This window comes from Rhipicephalus microplus, chromosome 9 (genome assembly GCF_043290135.1).
Source record: "Rhipicephalus microplus isolate Deutch F79 chromosome 9, USDA_Rmic, whole genome shotgun sequence".
Lineage (NCBI taxonomy): Eukaryota > Metazoa > Arthropoda > Arachnida > Ixodida > Ixodidae > Rhipicephalus > Rhipicephalus microplus.
In genome coordinates, this window is record NC_134708.1 from 13,000,052 (window position 1) to 13,010,800 (window position 10,749).

Below are 10,749 nucleotides of genomic sequence, written 5' to 3' on the forward strand. Positions count from 1 at the left end.
ACATTCCGCTGAGCACTTCGCATGCCATTCCGAATTGCTGCCAAAACCAAAGTTACGCTGCGGAGGACGAGGCCCAGCAGTTGACTAGCAATCACAGTTTCAATGCTACGGAAGCAATTAGCTCCTCACTATAGCAAGGTAACTGATAATCACAGCTTTTAATTAGGCAAGTGAACCACCATTGGCAAGCCATGGCAGCTCGATGAGCATGGTGTTCCCTGATGACAGATTGTGATGACGATGAGTGAACTTTATTTTGGTCCAGAGAAGAAGCAGGAGACATCCCCTGCCATCCTGCTAGTCCCCCGTGGAGACCGCCAAACCGAGCTAGACTTAAGTTCATTTCTCGGTCGCGTAGGTTGCCTTCGCATGGGAGAGTGAAGTAAATTCGCTATAGTTCGCTTATATTCAAATGCCTGTTAAACAATTGCAAGCAGGAAAAAAATAATCTGGTGATTATTCGCGAATGAAAAGATCCTGGGACCCTATAGCCTACACGTCCTTGCACGGATGTGGTCATGAAAGCCACATATACTGCCTCCTGAACGTTAACCAAACCTTTGTGAACTGATAGCTCGTCCTCGTGCTCTCTGTGTCCGCACTAACTGTGACTTTGTAATTATTTCTACTCCTCTTTCTCGTCCTTTTGTCCGTTGTTCCCCATTTCCCTTTTGCTATAGCGTGAAATAGTCAACAAAACACCTTACATTATGAATGCTTGTCTAACGGAAGGAAGAAGTCGTAGCAGTAGTCGAAGACACTCGCACGTGTAACAGACTGCTTTTCCTTTTCATTTTCACTGTTCGTCACAGTGGTTCAGTGGCAGCCGACCCAATTGAAGGTCGCAGGTTCGACCCCAGCCGCGGAAGTCACATTTCGACGGAGGCGTACGGTGCGATGTCATAGCACCTTAAAAAAAATACTAGATGGTCAATATTTCCGGAGCCCTTCACTACAGCATTGCCCCATAATCATATCGTGGTTTTGGGACGTTATGACTTTCGCTTTAACCACCCGTCCTGGCGCTATGTCCTACTCGCCACTTCTTTCTTTATTGAACACGAGGACAATGTCAGCAGAAAACGTTGAGCATATCAAAGATTTCGCGATTTTCGGCTACGTGCCGTTATCTCTGCTTGCGCGCTTATAGAAACGCTGAACGCGAAGTGAAAGCAGCTGATCTCGCACAATAGTCATGTGAGACAAGGCGGCACAGGCATGCAATTTTTCGGCAAAGCAGGTGTAAGGAAAATAATTCACAGCTGATATCTGTCGGTGTATGAACCAATCGAAAGTTCATTACCTCATGACTTAACGTGAACGTATACTGCCGGCTTAGAGTTGTGCCGGAAATACGGGAAAGGCCACGAAGGGATAACGCGCGCTTCCTTTGGATTTTCGGGGGTTGTTCAGGAGTCCTTTAGACTCTGTAGAGTCAATTAGTCGAAATGTCACTCCCCCAAATGCGCACAGCCTGAAAGCTACTGACATCAGATATGCGAAGCATACAACACAGTGACACCGACATTCTAAGCAACTGCGAGTAGTATTCGCGCAGGAGACAGTGTCTGGCGGAGTGAGCGTCACTCCCTGCTATCACGCACTATACCCCGCAACCTTGAAGGAAGGGTGAATTCTTCGTGCGAACGCACGTTTTATTCGGGGACATCCGACTACACCTGAAAGCGGTGACGTGGAGATGCCCAAAAAGGCGCGACGAATGCACATCAAAGTCACCTAATCATTGCAGCAACGTCCTAGCAACGGTGCCAACAGAAGGGGCAAAAAAAGACAAAAACGAAAACGAAGCACCGTGAAGTTTTCGCATTTATTTTCAATGGACAGTGATGACAGGTGAAGTGTTTGCATTTATCCTGACGCCGCCGGTAAAACATTCAAACAGGCCAGGTCGTCGAGTGTCTTTCATTCAGCTTCGCACGTTCTCCTTCGGCGGCAATCTTTTACGGTCGTTTTCGTTGAGCAGTTGTTACGGCGAGTCTCGATAGGGCTAACGTGGCCTTGAACTGACGAGACAGTATAGTCAAGCGAAAAAGATCACGGGGCGTTTCGGGCAGCGAAAGCCTTACAAAGCACACTGAAAGCTTGACTGCGCACATATGATAATATCTGAGGTTTCACGTCCCGAAACCGCGATAAGATTATGAGAGACAACGTAGCTAGTGAAGGGCTCAGGGAATCAAAACAATCTGAAGTTCTTTAGCATGCAATCACATCGCACAGTACACGAGCCTCTAGCGTTTTCCCCATACCGAAATGAGACCATCGCAGCGGGAACGAACCCGCGACCTTAGCATCACATGGGCGAGCATTGTAATTACTGATCCACCAAGCCGTTGTGGTGGTGACGTTGCAGTAGGCGGGGTTTCGGCAGTCGTTCCGCCTTGGCATCTCCTGAATTGTAAAGGTCTGTGGGAAAGCGACATCGTCAAATGTCCATGGTGTATACGACAACCTCTTTGCAAGTTGAGGACAACGCATCACTGATCTTTCACTGTCAAAGCACGGGCAGGGCCTTATCAAAATGCTGAATGTGGCCGATATCAGAGCGTAAGGCAGGGCTCTCAAACTCACCTTAACTAACGGGCCACATTCCTGAAACTCACTCCAACGAGGGCCGGGACAGTGAACAAGTCGGAGGAACACGGGGAAGGTGCGGCGGGTAGGGTGGAGGACTCGAAGAAAATGTCACCAAACGATGGCATTTCAAACAAAGTCCTTCTCGTTTTTCACATTCAGGTCATATCCGCAAGGAACTTGACGTCAGTTTTGAGAAATATGTCGACACCTATCTACATGACGACGAGAATTCTAAAATATAGATTTTGTTCCGCGGTGATGTTTCCGACTCGGGCAAATGTGCTTGAGACCAGCTTCGCCTCTGTAGCTGCTCCCAATGAAACGTTATCAATCGCGATAGGCGAGAAAATGATGCGAATGTGATTTAACGATGTCACTATAGCTCAATCCTTGTGAAGCCACAGGTCACTCCCAGAACAATCTTGGACCGCAGCCACGTATTTGAGACCCGTAGCCCCTATGCGAGCGCAGAGTCCGCTTCAGGGGGGGGGGGGGGGCAAAGGATGATCACAGCATCCCCCCTCTCTATATGTCAATGCACGGGACTGACTTTGCCCCCCCCCCCCCCACAAGTCGCAGCACACCCTCCCTATTACGTCAATGTATGGCGCTCGCTTTGCGACACTCCCCTTCTAAAGTGACTAGGGGGCAGGCCCCTCCCCCGTGCAACCCCGTCCACACTACGCTCTAGCCATAAAGGTCCTTCAGAAGCCTTCCTGTTACCTTCTTGATTTCACGTGCCCTGCACACCACAGTGCGAACGGTTCCTCGCTCGCGCAGGGCCACGCCGGCGTTTCCCAACACCGGGTTGTGACATGCAAGGTCGTCTGATATGCATTCGCTCTTTGCGCAACCACGTGCGCCTATGTGTGGTACCGCGAGGGAAGGCTGTGTAACGCGGTGCAAGTGACGTCTGCGGCACATTCGCATCTCGCGCCCTTCGCCGAATTGCCGTTTTCTCGCTCGCTCTTTTTTTTACGCGCATTATATCTTCTTGTTTTCGCTCCAGCGCGTGCCGGTGCAGGCTGGTATGGAGGCTGTAATATGAGGCGGATGATGGCGGGCCCATTGCCAGGTGTGGGGAGCAAAAATAAATAAATAAATAAAGATCGCCGAGCCGCAATAACGCCCCCGTTTTAGACGCGCGCAGGAACACGATTCATCACCCGCACGTCGTCGATACCGAAGCGGAGAGTGAGGGGAAGAAAAAGTTCAACCCGTGCCAGAGATACAGAGCTGGCGAATGAATAGACGTAGAATTGTGCCATACGTGCGCAGCGAAGCAAATGCACTAAAAAAACTCGCAGCCCGCCCTCCCCTACCCCACTATCATTCTTCTTCACAGGGCCTAACACGTGCAATGCGTGGTAACTTTAGACACACGTCAGAAATTGAAGTTCTTCATGGCTAAAATGAACCGAAGGTGATTGCTTGATTGATTTGTGGGGTTTAACGTCCCGAAACCACGATATGTTTATGAGAGACGCCTTGGTGGAGGGCTCCGGTAATTTCGACCACCTGGGGCTCTTTAACGTGCACCGAAATCTGAGCACACGGGCCTGCAACACTTCTGCCTCCATCGTAAATGCAGCCACCGCAGCCGGGATTCGATTCCGCGACTTGGGGGAACCGAAGGTGGGCTCCGAAGTTTCTGGTATGGAAAGCTAGCTTATCTCTCTTTCCAGTCTGCTGCACTCTCACCGATAGGGAACTCTGACCACTTCGCAGATAAGGAACATACATTTCATTACATATATCTAGTTTTGCCGCTCAGGACGTGAGAAAGCTTGGGAACGGGTTGTGTTTGTCTTTTTTTTAACTACGTCTGGTTTTTTACGCATGCGTGGATGAGTTACACAGAGTACGTTTGTTAATAAGCTTCAGATTCCAGTCCCGAGTTCATCCTGTGCGTTTCCTTTCTTGATGTGCTTGTGTCTACTCCTTCCTGGAACCTCCAAGCTGTCCTATGCCTAGATATGTGGAGTTTAACGTCCCGAAATATTCTATACTTTGGAAAGCCGAACTAGTTGGTACGAATTCATTGTGGAATAGTGCAAATAGTTTGCCATTTTGTCTTATTTGTACTATTACACAATGCTTCCCGCTGCCATCAAGTACCAACCAACCCAAAAAACCGCACTACTTCACTGTTGCACGATGTTTTCTAAACGACAGAAAATGCTTGCTATAGTGGACTAATTTTGGCTACTGCCAGCTTACGGCGGCTACCCATTACTGTAACGGCACGCCTTTCTTAACTGGATTGCACCGCTTTACTGGATAGCACGGAACATCTGTCTATATCGGAACAGCAGGACGTCGAGCTGAACCGACCACCGAGAACACGACTTCATCGCATTTTCCCGCCTCCTCGTTCTCTGTTTCTCAGTGGCACACAGTAGCGTAGCCAGGTAGCCAGACATTGCATACGTACGTGGGAAGAGGGAGGGGGGGAGTGTTTCAACAATACTTCATGTATGTCCTCCGTGAAAGCGGTCGTATGTCAGTGTATACACATTCAGAAGTGTAAAATGTCGGAGGAGGGGGGGAGGGCTGAACCCACTGACTTTTCCACTGGGCCCTGGCTACGCCACCAGTGGGGCACACAGAAGTCGGCTAGCAATTAAACCGCATAGCACGATTTCATCCTGTGCTCATGGCAATATTCCAAATTACCTATCATTATATTGCAGCCCTCGTCTTTCTGCAAAGTCGTTCGTGCTGGACTGCAAGACAGGGACGCCCGCGCCACTGGCATTGCCACATGCTACACACCTTTCGTTCAAAAGGGAGGAGGAGAGGATTGTACGTGGTATCGGGTGTCAACGTAACACGAGAGCGCCGCGCTGACTCCTTGTCGATCACGTGCTTCTCGGAACCCGTTTCGACGACGGCCGATCACTCTGTCAACCCGCTCTGCGCTCCTTCCACCTTTGATTGTCTCTCTTTCGCCCGTAACAGATCGCGGTCCCTGACTTGTCGTAACCCCAACACGTGGTCTCGGTCTCGCGAACGGCACACGCGCTCCACCCATCGTTAATTTATAACTCGGTGCTGTTGTTACTGTTGCTGTCAATACACTCTCATTTGTCTCAGTGCAAAGTATATACAGGCATCTAGTGACATCACCGAACAGCGCCTCGCCCTCCTGTGCATGTTTGTCTTGACAACCACCTTAGCGATTCCCGCAAGTCTAGCTAGGCGTGCGCACAAGAGATACAAAGCGTGGAAGTCAGACCCGTATACTGACATCATAGGGAGGGGGGGGGGACGCCTGCCGCGACAAACCATCGATGCCATTGAAGAGGTACCCTGCGTACGCCTGTGATCACATCAACGTATTGTGATCACGTTTTTAGATCATGCAAGAGGATCGTTGAACTATGACAAGATGGATGGATGGATGAAAAACTTTCATTGGAGTCCTGAAGGATTCCACCCCCGTTTTATGGGGGTAGGATCGCGGGCCGCTCCCACGTTGGGACGGGGAGGCCCAGCCTCACCGCCACATCGTGGGCCTTCTGGACAGCCTTGAGTTGTTGTATGAGAACCGGACTCGTGAGCATTAAATGAAAGGAGTTCTCAGAAAATTCTTCATTTTTTCTTTGTAAAGAGGGACACTTGTATGTAAAAAATGTCGTGCCCCTTACGTCGCCCATCAAAAGATTATTGTTTTGCTCATTCGTGCAAAGGAAGCTTTCCATACGCTGCACAAGCCAAGGTGACGCCTTCCACTGCACTGGCGGCGAAACTGAAGCGGTTCGTCGGGATAAATACTATATTCTGAGGGCGTATGTAACGTGCACTGACAAGCACTGAAACGCCACTCGATCGCTTTGAATAAGACGGTATTTTTCCATACTCGTAGCACGGTCAAGTGCTCAGGAAAGCGATAAATGTTCCTTATCGAAAGAAGCTCTGTCTTCAGTATATCACAGTGACGTGCGAGTGCAGATACTCGAGCCAAAAATCACGCATCTCCGCGAAGTGAGTGATGACGAGTGGCGGAAGCTATAGGTCTCAAAGCACACAATGACAATCATAGATTGAAGTCGCCGACTAATTGATTAATATGAGGTTTAACGTCCCAAAACCACCACATGATTATGAGAGACGCCGTAGTGGAGGGCTCCGGAAATTTCGACTACCTGGGGTTCTTTAACGGGCACCCAAATCTGAGCACACGGGCCTACAACATTTCCGCCTCCATCGGAAATGCAGCCGCCCAGCCGGGATTCTATCCCGTGACCTGCGGGTAAGCCACCGAGTACCTTAGCCACTAGACCACCGGGGCCAAGCAAGTCGTCGACTAGTGTAAAGGGTTTGTGCTTCCATGTGCTTTATATTGTTCTGTCACAATTATGACTGATGTTAGTATAGTGTTAAACATTTTGTGTGTGTCTCACATTCACGAATCTCCCCGTGATTGACGCGGAAGACAAGACTCTCACGAGCTTAATTCGCCCATAAGTGAGCGCTTCCTGCGCAGAACCCAACAGGTGGCGTTTTCCCGGCGATTTTGTTTACAAATGTGGCTGAAATGATCTTTCAGTCATTTCGGTTCAGTGGCCTTGCGCACAAAGACGTCTGGCTGATAAAACTTTTCGAGCATGCCTCTCAGCAAAAACAGCTTTCTCGAGTTTGTCAGGAGATACGTACGGGAGCCAACACTTGCACGTCTGAGCAGGTGAACAATATTTTAAGTGTAACCACTATGTTCGTCTAGAGAGCGTTACTCTTTGAGCGGAAACAAATGGCGCAGTGTATTTGTTTAAAGCTCTGCGTAACTGTAAGAGCTTGTCGTCGTATAGGCGTTAGCAGGGTTCCCCTTCTGGACAGGGGGGGGGGGGGGGGGGCTAAGTTTGTCACAGCACCCCTAACCCTATTATGTCCATGTATAGGGCTAACTTTGCCCCCCCCCCTCTTCCCGATTATATCAGAGGATGGGGCTGGCTTCACACCCCCTCTCGCCTCCCCCAATGCGCACGTCTTACGCACGTCTCCAAGGCAAATGACACGAACAGCCCCCGCCCCTCCCCAGTTCTGCCTTTTTCAATATTGAAACGCGCCAAATGCATACCCTGATCCTGAAATTATCTGCGATCTTACGTCCTAAAAAGAGAACGAGAGAGAGAGAGAGAGAGAGAGAGAAAAGAAAGAAAAAGCATGTAGGTGCCACGTCACATCAGACGCGATACCATAGCGCTCCGTGCGAACTTGACAGTGAAAGTAAAACATTGCAATAAATTCGCATGGCTGCATCCATGCAGGCACAGTCGCCACCCCTGCAGGTTTATCCGATTAATAGGCTGCTTAAAATTCAATAAGGATAACATCGCGCTTCGGTGTGTATCACACATGTCAAGGGACGTCTCTAGACATTTGTGGCACACACCCGTATACAAGGGGCCATGGTACGGGGATATATATCACGGGTTATTGATAGCTTATATCTATACCGGAACAGCGAGGACAGACATGAGTAACTTAAAGGGGCCGTGCAACACTTTTTGAGCATGGTCAGAAAACGCTGCCCATCGGTAGTAGAGGCTCCCGACAACACGCGAGCCAAATATTATAGCGCAGCACGCGGCCTGGAATTCACGATAAATTATCAAAGTCAGCTAAATATAGCTTCCCCTTCTTTCTACAAATCACGGAAAATAAGCCCAGTAAGCCCATCTATCAGCCATTGGCTGATTTCAACGTGGCGCGCTCGGTTGTTACAGAGGTCGCCACGAGAGGCCGTCACTTGTCCGCAAATTTTTCAAAGCATTGGGGTTTAGTGACAGTGAACGCAAAATAGACTTTAAACAGGTATAAATAACCAGGAGGAGGCTAACTGATTAGTGGCTACAATCGAAGTGCGAGTGAAATTTAATCCTTAAACACACAGTGATAGTAGTTCAGTAGAAATATCAGCCGTCATACAGACACTGCGGAATCAGGGTGTCGATGAAGTATATATAAACATCCTGGAAGAAATCTACAGGGGATCAACTGCTACCATAGAGCTTCATAAAGAAAGCAACAGAATACCAATCAAGAAAGGTGTAAGGCAGGGGGGCACAATCTCCCCAATGTTATTTACCACGTGCTTACAGGAGGTTTTCAGAAGCCTAGAATGGGAACAGAGTTAATGGAGAGTGCGCTTCGCCGATGATATTGCATTGCTCAGTAACTCAGGGGACGAATTACAACTCATGATTACGGAGTTAGACAAGAAGAGCACAAAGGTGGGTCTTAAAATGAATCTGCACAAAATGAAAGTAATGTGCAACAACCTCGGAAAAGAGCAGCGCTTTGAGATAGGTAATAGTGCACTTCAAGCTGTAAAAGACTATGTCTACTTAGGGCAGGTAATAACCACGGAGCCGAACCACGAGATTGAAGTAACTAGAAGAATAAGAATGGGGTGGAGCACATTTGGCAAGCACTCTGAAATGATGACAGGTAGATTGCCACTATCCCTTGAGAAGAAGGTATATAACAGTTGTATCTTGCCGGTACTTAGCTACGGAGCAGAAACCTGGAGACTTACAAAGAGAGTTCAGCTTAAATTGAGGACGACGCAGCAAGCAATGGAAAGAAAAATGGTAGGTGTAACTTTAAGAGACAAGAAGAGAGCAGAGTGGATTAGGGAACAAACGGGGGCTAAGTATATCATAGTTGAAATCAAGAAGAGGAAATGGACATGGGCTGGGCATGTAGCGCGTAGACAGGATAACCGCTGGTCGTTAAGGGTAACTAACTGGACTCCCAGAGAAGGCAAGCAAGTTAAGGGGAGACAGAAGGTTAGGTGGGCAGATCATATTAAGAAGTTTTCGGGTATAAATTGGCAGCAGCAAGCACAGGAGCGGGTTAACTGGCGGAACATGGGACAGGCCTTTGTCCTGCACTGGATGTAGTCAGACTGATGATGATGATGATGATAGTAGTTAACTTTATGGCTAGGTGGCATGAGCCACCGCCCAATCTTAAAGCCCCTTGATCTTGAGATCAAGAGGCTTTACCCGATCTGAAAGGCACAGACGGATACATCCATTCATCTATCCATGCGCGCACGATCACACTGAAAAAGCTGCGAATTCGAAAAAAGAAAAAAATTCCGCCATATCCACGAAGTGAATGATGATGAGTGGGCGAAGCTCCAGAGGTAAACCTGGTAAACCATGAATCCTCTGTACATTTTGCCCACTCGATTATATTACATCGCTCCCCCTAGCGTACGTCGCCGCACTAAATCGAACGATTGCCTTCAACCAATGACACGCGCCATATGTGACATCATTCCTATTTTATAAGATCTCGCGTCTTTCATCAACTACAAGTACCGCTTTCTAGTTTAAAACATCTTGCATCTTTTCATCATCAGCTACAAGTACCACCATCTAGTAAACACTACAAGAACTAAACGAGAGGTGGCTACATACAGGAGACGGTATCACCATCTAGTGAACACTGCAAGAACTAAACTAGAGGTGGCTAGATACAGGGGACGGTACTGCCATCTAGTGAACACTGCAAGAACTAAACTAGAGGTGGCTACATACAGGCTACAGGGGACGCACAGCCCACGCCCTAAGGAGCTTCGCCCCTAAAAGTAAAAATGCTCGAGGTCACGAGGTGCGAGTGACGTTTTTTGCTTGCCCCTCCCATCTCTTCCTCCTCAGTTTCCAGCGCTTTGCGTCGGGACGAGAAAAGAGGGAATGCAATTGCAGCATGCGACAAACCTTTGTAACACCACTCACACTAGACGGATCCTTCAAATTTTGGCGGCGTTGAATTCGTGAAGCAATAAGCTCTTCCAGTGAATTCATTCCATGGTTGCTCAAAAAAGTGTTTCAGGGCCCCTTTATATGTGAGAGTTTCAATAAAAACTGACATCGGTAGCACAGACACGACAAATGAAAAGTCAAAATCAGGATCTCAGCAGGAATCATACACAAGTATTCTGCGTGGCTATAAGGTATTCTCAGAGCCATGCCAGGTCCTAAAAGTGCTTTGGAAAAGGTCTCTACGCAGGTGAAAGGTCAGTGAAAATAAACCTATTTTTGGTTGCAGCATTGAGAAAGTTATAACTTCAATTGTGGTTGCGGTGCTGGCTACCTAATTTTATGACAAATTGCCCACCACAATGGTCAAGTCGCT